General features: G+C 41.2%; 1 protein-coding gene across 1 annotated transcript in view; it reads left to right on the top strand.

The window, feature by feature from the left end:
- The first annotated feature begins 124 nt into the window (after positions 1 to 124).
- Positions 125 to 8,730, top strand: part of NUMA1 (nuclear mitotic apparatus protein 1) — a 73,584-nt gene continuing 64,978 nt past the window's right edge. Inside the window, exon 1 of the mRNA XM_055423575.2 lies at positions 125 to 201. The gene's annotated coding sequence lies outside the window, so the exon portion shown is untranslated. The remainder of the gene's footprint in view (positions 202 to 8,730) is intronic.

Here is an 8,730-nt window from a genome sequence, read left to right as displayed (position 1 = left end):
CCTTTCCAGTGGCCCTCACACTTCCTTTCCCCCGGTCCTTCAGACTGTTTTTGCGTGCGACGCCAGCCGACAGGGGCCAATCGCAGGGCGACGCGAGGGGGCGGGGCCATAGTTTAAACTAATTGTGCGCTCACAGCGCTGGCGCGGGCCCGAAAAGGCGATCTTAGGGAGGTGAGAGTCGGAGAGGGAGCGCGCGACCAGGTAATCGGCGCGGGCCCGTTACTAGCGTGCGCCTGGGGCGCCTGCAGGGATGCCCGAGTCTAAAAGGTGCTGAAGAGGCGGGTGGGGGCGGAAGGCCTCCTTCATAAGCGAGGCTGACTGGGGAGAGTCTTTCGAGGGTAAGGTTTGTAAGGAAAGGGCCTTGACGAGAGGGAGGTGCCGGGCGTGCTTAGGGGGAGGGTCTGTTTGGGGGCGTGTCCGTGGAATTGTGTCGGGGGGCGACGCGGGCGTGGGTAATGCAGGTTCCTGAAAAGAGTGTCGCCGAGGGTTCCTGTAGTGGGAAGTCTTCGCCTATTATTGTTAACAATAGTGGTAGTAGTAATAATAAACATTTTCTGAGGACCAACTACCTTTCAGACACCGTGCCACACCCTTTATATGGATCATCTTTTTAATAATCCTAACAGCTTTATTATAGTTTATTACAGATGGGCCTCCTGTGGTTTATGTTCAGCTTGGCCCCAGTTACATAGCTCGTGCGTGGTTGGCTATACTGGGGGTTTTTGTGGGTTGGGTCTAAGTGAAGGGGAGGGATTGTGTTGGCTGTGCGGGTCGTCTTCGACGAGTCAATTTCTTTTGACTCTCACCTTTTTCATATGTAAAACAGTGAATTTACCTGCCTTATCTACTTTACTGGGGTTATGAGGGTCAAATCAGGTGAGCTGTTTCTTGCAAGCCACTTGGAGAGTACACATTTTTTAGTATAAGTGATGTGACTGCTGTGACTATATGGGAAGCTAGAGGGAATGTTCAAATCAGGTAAGGCAGCTTTCAGCCAGCAGGGTTGAATGTGTTCCCTCCCTTTCTGATCCTGTGTGGTATTTTCTCCTGCAGAGGAAGAAGCGCATACTTCTTTGTGAAAGCTGCCAAAGTACTCTTTTCTTGGCCCAAGTTCAAGCAAATGATGACTAATTATAAAGCCTGAATCCTAATCCATAGCCAAAAATTATACTCCCCAAAACTAGAAGATCTTAACCAAAAGCTCAAATAAGGCACATTTCTATTCAGAATGTTCTTTTTTTAAATTTGTGGAATATGGGAGTGGAAAGAATGCCTTGAACTGAGACTCAAGTTCTAGAACTGTTAGGGTGAGGGAAAGCCCTGCCACAGATGGCTAAACAGAGTTGATCACGGAATGTTTTGGCAGCTTTGTCTAACTGATAAAACCCTAAGGTCAGTAGGTATGTTGGAGGCCATTTATTTCAGCACAGTGTACATTCAGTCAGTTCAGTTCAGTCGCTCAGTCGTGTCCGACTCTCCGCGACCCCATGAATCACAGCACGCCAGGCCTCCCTGTCCATCACCAACTCCCGGAGTTCACTCAAACTCATGTCCACAGAGTCGGTGATGCCATCCAGCCATCTCATTCTCTGTCGTCCCCTTCTCCTCCCGCCCCCAACCTTTCCTAGCATCAGACTCTTTTCCAGTGAGTCAACTCGTCGCATGAGGTGGCCAAAGTATTGCAGTTTCAGCAAATAGACTCAAAATGAGCATTTCCGAGAATGAGACCACCCCCAAATGTTAGAACAATTCTAATAAATAACATAGTTTTGTGCTTTCAGTGGTTATTTCATTTTACCCATATAAGTTTACTGTTTTTTTCATCATTCTTTCTTGTATTTTATTCCTTCTTTTTCATCAAATAAATGAATACATACTTCTGATTTTTTTTTTGGACTATATTGTGCAGCATGTCAGATCTTCTCCCACCAGGGATCAAACTGGTGCCCCCTGCAATGTTAGTATGGTGTTCTAATCCTGGACTGCCACAGAAGTCCCCCTTCAGATGTTTTCTTAGTGAGAGTCTGTTAGTGGTAAATACTCTGTTGGAAAATATCTTTACTTCTTTATCAATCTTGATTGATACTTTAGCTGGGTAGGAAAAGGAAATGGCAAACCACTCCAGTGTTCTTGCCTGGAGAATCCCAGGGATGGCGGAGCCTGGTGGGCTGCCGTCTATGGGGTCGCACAGAGTCGGACACGACTGAAGCGACTTAGCAGCAGCAGCAGGTTTCCAGTTATTTTTTCCCCCAGCACTTTGAAAGTATCATTTTACCGAAATTATGGCTTTTTATTGTTAACTCTTGAGAACTGTGTTCGTAATTTAACTATTATTTCATTGTATGTAACCTGCCTTTTTCTCTGGTTGTTTTTAAGATCCTCTATTTTGTCATTTGTGTTTTGCAGTTTCATTACATGTGTGGATTTAATTTTATTCTACTTGGGCTTATAGTGATGCCTCAGTCTGAGGTTTCATATCTTTCAGTTTTCTAAAGATTCCCAGTCATTATCTCTTTATTAAAAAAAAATGTTTTTCCATCTGTCACCATACAAAGATGCTGCATTATAGACTCTTTTCCCCACACTGTACAGTTCATAACCCATGACTCACTTATTTTGTTACTGGCAGTTTGCACCTCTCAGTCTCCCTCACCTATTTTTTTCATCCCCTCATCCTGCTCCCTCAGCAGCCACCTGTTTGTTCTCTGTATCTGTGAGTCTTCCTGTTTTTTTTGCTTTTTTCATTTGATTTTTAGATTCCACGTGTAAGTGAAATTGTACAATATTTGTCTCTCTATGTATGACTTATTTCATTCACCTACTACATGTTATCACATGTACTCATCATCCATGTTGTCACAAATGGTGAGGTTTCATTCTGTTTTGTGGCAGAGTAATATTCCGTTAGATTATATGCCATACTTTCTTTATCCATTTATCTATCCAGGTGCATTTAAGTTGCTTCTATATCTTGGCTGTTGTCAGTAATGCTGCAATGAAAATAGGGGTGTATATATCTTTTCCAATTAGTGTTTTCATTTTATTTGGATAAACACCCAGGAGTGGAATTGCTGAATCATATAATAGTTCTAATTTTAACTTTTTGAAGAACTTCCATACTATCTTCCATAGCAGCTGCACCAATATACATTCCCCTCAACAGTGCATGAGGACAGTTTTGTTCTTCAGGATTGTTTTGGCTATTCAAGGTCTTTTGTGTTTCTATACAAATTTTAGAATTACAGTATTTGTCTTAGTTCTGAGAAAAATTACCTTGGTATTTTGATAGAGATTGCATCAAATTTGTAGAATGCCTTAGGCTAGTATGCTCATTTTAATAGTATTAATTTTTCCAAACCATTAGCATGGTGTATCTTCCCATTTGTTAGTGACATCTTTAATTTCTTTCACCAATGTCTTAAGTTCAGTTGCTCAGTTGTATTTGACTCTTTGCAAACCCATGGACTGCAGCATGCCAGGCTTCCCTGTCCATCAGTACCTCCTGGAGCTTACTCAAACTCATGTACGTCAAGTTGGTGATGCCATCTAACCATCTCATCCTCTGTCTTTTCTTAGTACAGACTTTTTACCTCCTTAGATTTACTACTAGGTATTTTATTATTTTTGATGCAATTGTAAATAAAATTGTTTTCTTAATTTATCTTTCGATAGTTCTTTGTTAGTGTATAGAAACAATAGATTTCTGTATATTAATTTTATATTCTGCAGTTTTACTGAATTTACTAATTGGTTCTAATGGGTTTTTGGTGGCATCTTTAGGATTTTCAGTAATACCGTGTCATTTGCAAACAGTGACAGTTTTACTTCTTTCTTCCCAATTTGATTTATTTTTCTTGCCTGATTGCTGTGGCTAGGACTTCAAATAGTATGTTGAGTAAAAGTGGTGACAGTGGGCATCCTTGTCTTGTTCTTGATCTTAGAGGAAATGCTTTCAGCTTTTTACTGTTGAGATGCTGTCAGCTGTGGGCTTGTCATATCTGGTTTTTATTTTGTTGAGGTATGTTCCCTATGGACTCACTTTGATGGTATTTTTTTTTTAAATCATATATGGATGTTGAACTTTGTTTCTGCATTCATTTAGATGATTTTTATTCTTTAGTTTAATATTGATTTGTGGATATTGAACCATCCTTGCATCCCTGGAATAAATCCCACGTGATCATGGTGTATGATCTTTTTAATATGTTATTGAATGTGGTTTGCTAATATTTTGTTGAGAATTTTTACAACTATAAAGTTATACTGGCCTATAATTTTCTTTTTTTGTGTGATGTCTTTGTCTGATTTTGGTGTTTGGGTGACACTGGCCTTGAAAGTGAATTTGGAAGCATTTCTTTTTTTTGTTGTTGTTTTTTGGGAAGCATTTCTTTCTGTAATTTTTTGGAATAGTTTGTTTGAGAAGGATACGTGTTAACTCTTCTTTAAGTATTTGGTAGAATTTTACCTATGAAGTCGTCTGGTCCTGGACTTTTATTTATTGGGAGTTTTTTAAATTGCCAGTTTGATTTTATTACTGGTAATTGGTCTGTTCATATTTTCTGTTTCTTCCTGATTCAGTCCTAGGAGGTTGTATATTTCTGGGGACTTGTCCATTTCTCTTAGGTTGTCCATTTTTTGTCATATGCCTCTTTAAATACTGCCTCTCCCTGATCTCATATTTAACTTATTTTGAGCCTTCTAGTGGCTTCCCTGGTGGCTCAGTGGTAAAGATTCTGGCTGCAGTGCAGGAGACACAGGAGACTGGGGTTCAGTCCTTGGGTTGGAAAGATCCCCTGCAGGAGGTTATGGCAACCCACTCCAGTATTGCTTGGAGAATCCCACAGACAGAGGAGTCTGGTGGGTTGCAGCCCATAGGGTTGCGAAGTGTCAGACACGACTAAAGTGACTCAGTGGTGGCAGCAGCAGCAGAGCCTTCTAATTCTGTCCTCCACATCTCTTATTGTTTATAATTTCCATCTCTATCTTTCTGTGTTACCTCTGGATAATTTCCTTTAAGCTAAAATTAGTTTACTTTTTGAATTCTTTCTTTCATTCGCTAAGTTTTTCATTTCTACAAGTACTGTGGTTCATTTTCAAATCTGGCTGTCTGTTTCATCTGTTTCATGGTTTGCTTTTGTCTTGTGCTTCCAGTTCTTCTATAATAACTTTAAATAAGTTTAAAGTGTCCTGTTTTCTGAAGTTTTGGGGATATAATCCTGCCATTTGCTTTAATGACTCTGGTCATGATGGATTGTTTCCTCAAGTATTTTATGATTTTGGATTGTGAGCTCATTCAAAGTATCATCTATGATGGTCTTTTTAAAAAGCATTTTTATTTATTTACTTATTTATTTTTGGCTGCGCTGGGTCTTCATTGCTGCTCTCGGGCTTTCTCTAGTTGCGGCGAGTGGGGGCTCCTATTTGCAGTGCACAGGCTTCTCATTGCGCTGGCTTCTCTTGTTGTGGAGCATGGGCTCTAGGTGCTTGGGCTTCAGTAGTTGCATCACTCGGGCTTAGTTGCCTGCAGCATGTAGAATCTTTCCAGAGCAGGGATGGAACCCATGTCCTCTGTGTTGGCAGGCAGATTCTAACCACTAGACCACCAGGGAAGTCCTATGGTAGTCTTGTGTAGCTTGAGTTGAGGTCAGTTCTCTCAAGAAAAGCTTTTTTTTTTTTTTAATCAACTTTGCTTAATTGTAATTTATGTACAATAAAATTTATTTAAAGTAAAAAGTTTTGACAGATTTATACACTTAGAGCTGCCCCAGTCATGATACAGAGCGTTCCCAAAACTCCCCAAAGTTTCCTTATGCCTCTTTGCTGCTGCTGCTGCTAAGTCCCTTCAGTCGTGTCCGACTCTGCAACCCCATAGACGGCAGCCCACCAGGCTCCGCCATCCCTGGGATTCTCCAGGCAAGAACACTGGAGTGGGTTGCCATTTCCTTACAGTTCATCATTGGCCCCCAAGAACCAAGTAACCTAATTACTGAAGATTAATTTGTGTTTTCTAGAATTTTATCTAGAAAATATATACAGAGTATATGTTTGTGTCTGCTTTCTTTCAGGCAGTGTAATGCACTTGATATTTATGTATTTAGTGCATATATCAGTAATTTGTTACTTTCTGTTGCTGTTGCCAAAGAATGCTCAAACTGCCGCACACTTGCACTCATCTCACATGCTAGTAAAGTAATGCTCAAAATTCTCCAAGCCAGGCTTCAGCAATATGTGAATTGTGAACTTCCAGATGTTCAAGCTGGTTTTAGAAAAGGCAGAGAAACCAGAGATCAAATTGCCAGCATCCGCTGGATCATTGAAAAAGCAGGAAAGTTCCAGAAAAGCATCTATTTCTGCTTTATTGACTATGCCAAAGCCTTTGACTGTGTGGATCACAATAAACTGGAAAATTCTGAAAGAGATGAGAATCCCAGACCACCTGACCTGCCTCTTGAGAAACCTGTATGCAGATCAGGAAGCAACAGTTAGAACTGGACATGGAACAACAGACTGGTTCCAAATAGGAAAAAGAGTACATCAAGGCTGTATAAAGGCTGTATATTGTCACCCTGCTTATTTAACTTATATGCAGAGTACATCATGAGGAACGCTGGGCTGGAGGAAGCACAAGCTGGAATCAAGATTGCTGGGAGAAATAGCAATAACCTCAGATATGCAGATGACACCACCCTTATGGCAGAAAGTGAAGAACTAAAAAGCCTCTTGATGAAAGTGAAAGAGCAGAGTGAAAAAGTTGGCTTGAAGCTCAACATTCAGAAAACAAAGATCATGGCATCTGGTCCCATCACTTCATGGCAAATAGATGGGAAACAGGGGAAACAGTGGCTGACTTTATGTTTTTGGGCTCCAAAATCACTGCAGATGGTGATTGCAGCCAGGAAATTAAAAGACGCTTACTCCTTGGAAGGAAAGGTATGACCAACATAGACAGCATATTAAAAAGCAGAGACATTACTTTGTCAACAAAGGTCTGTCTAGTCAAGGCTATGGTTTTTCCAGTGGTCATGTATGGATGTGAGAGTTGGACTATAAAGAAAGTTGAGTGCCGAAGAATTGATGCTTTTGAACTGTGGTGTTGGAGAAGACTCTTGAGAGTCCCTTGGACTGCAAGGAGATCCAACCAGTCCATCCTAAAGGAGATCAGTCCTGGGTGTTCATTGGAAGGACTGATGTTGAAGCTGAAACTCCAATACTTTGGCCACCTGATTCGAAGAGCTGACTCATTTGAAAAGACCCTGATGCTGGGAAAGATTGAGGGCAGGAGGAGCAGGGGACGATGGAGGATGAGATGGTTGGATGGCATCACCAACTCAATGGACATGGGTTTGGGCAGACTCCAGGAGTTGGTGATGGACAGGGAGGCCTGGCGTGCTGCGGTTCATGGGGTCGCAAAGAGTCCGACACGACTGAGCAACTGAACTGGAACTGTTGCTAAGTAGTCTTCCTTTGTATGACTATATCATACAGTTTTGTTTATCGTTTACTTTTTAAAATTTATTTTTATTGTAATATTTACAATATTGTGTTGGTTTCTGCCATACATCAACATGAATTAGCCATAGGTATACGTTGACTCACTGGAAAAGACTCTGATGCTGGGAAAGTTTGGGGGCGGGAGGAGAAGGGGACGACAGAGAATGAGATGGCTGGATGGCATCACCGACTCTGTGGACATGAGTTTGAGTGAACTCCGGGAGTTGGTGATGGACAGGGAGGCCTGGCGTGCTGTGATTCATGGGGTCGCGGAAAGTTGGACACGACTGAGTGACTGAACTGAACTGAACTGATACATATATCCTCGCTCTCTTGAACCTCCCTCCCACCTCTCACCCCATGCTACCTCTCTAGGTTGTCATAGAGCACTGGGTTGAGCTCCCTGCATCATATAGCATTTACCCACTGGCTATCTGTTTTACATATAGTAATGTATATGTTTCTCCTTCCCCCACTGTGCCCACAAGTCTATTCTCTTATGTCTGTGTCTCTGTTGCTGCCTTGCAAATTGGTTCATCAGTACCATTTTTCTAGATTCCATATATATGTGTTAATATATACTTGTTTTCCTCTTTCTAACTTCACTCTGTATAACAGGCTCTAGGTTCATCCACCTCACTACAGATGACTCAGATTTGTTGCATTTTATGGCTGAGTAATATTTCATTGTAATTATGTACCACACCTTTTTTATCTATGCATCTGTTGATGGACATTTAGGTTGCTTCCTTGTCCTTTGTAAATAGTGGCCTTTGTAAATAGTGCTGCTATGAACATTGGGGTACATGTATCTTTTAGAATTGTGGTTTTCTCAGGGTAAATGCCCAGTAGTGGATCTGCTGTGTCATATGGTGGTAGTATTCTTAGTGTTTTAAGAAATCTCCATACTGTTCTCCATGGTGGCTGTTTCAATTCACATTCTCACCAAATATGCAAGAGGGTTCCCTTTTCTCCACATCCCTCGCAAGCATTTATTATTTGTAGATTTTTTGATGATGGTCATTCTGACTGGTATATCATTTACTGTTGATGGACACGGGCTGTTGGCAGTTTTTGGCTGTTGTGAATAAAATTGCTGTGAGCATTCATGTACAAATCTTTGAGTGAATATACATTTTCCTGACTCTTTGGCGTGAACTGGTTGGGTCATATGGCAAGGTATTTTTAATTTTTAAGAAATTATCAGTTTTCCAAAGTGGTTGTACTATTTTATGTTCC

This window comes from Moschus berezovskii, chromosome 14, assembly GCF_049115385.1.
Source record: "Moschus berezovskii isolate FMDL1 chromosome 14, NW_MosBer_1.0, whole genome shotgun sequence".
NCBI lineage: Eukaryota > Metazoa > Chordata > Mammalia > Artiodactyla > Moschidae > Moschus > Moschus berezovskii.
This window is presented reverse-complemented; position numbering and strand designations above follow the sequence as displayed.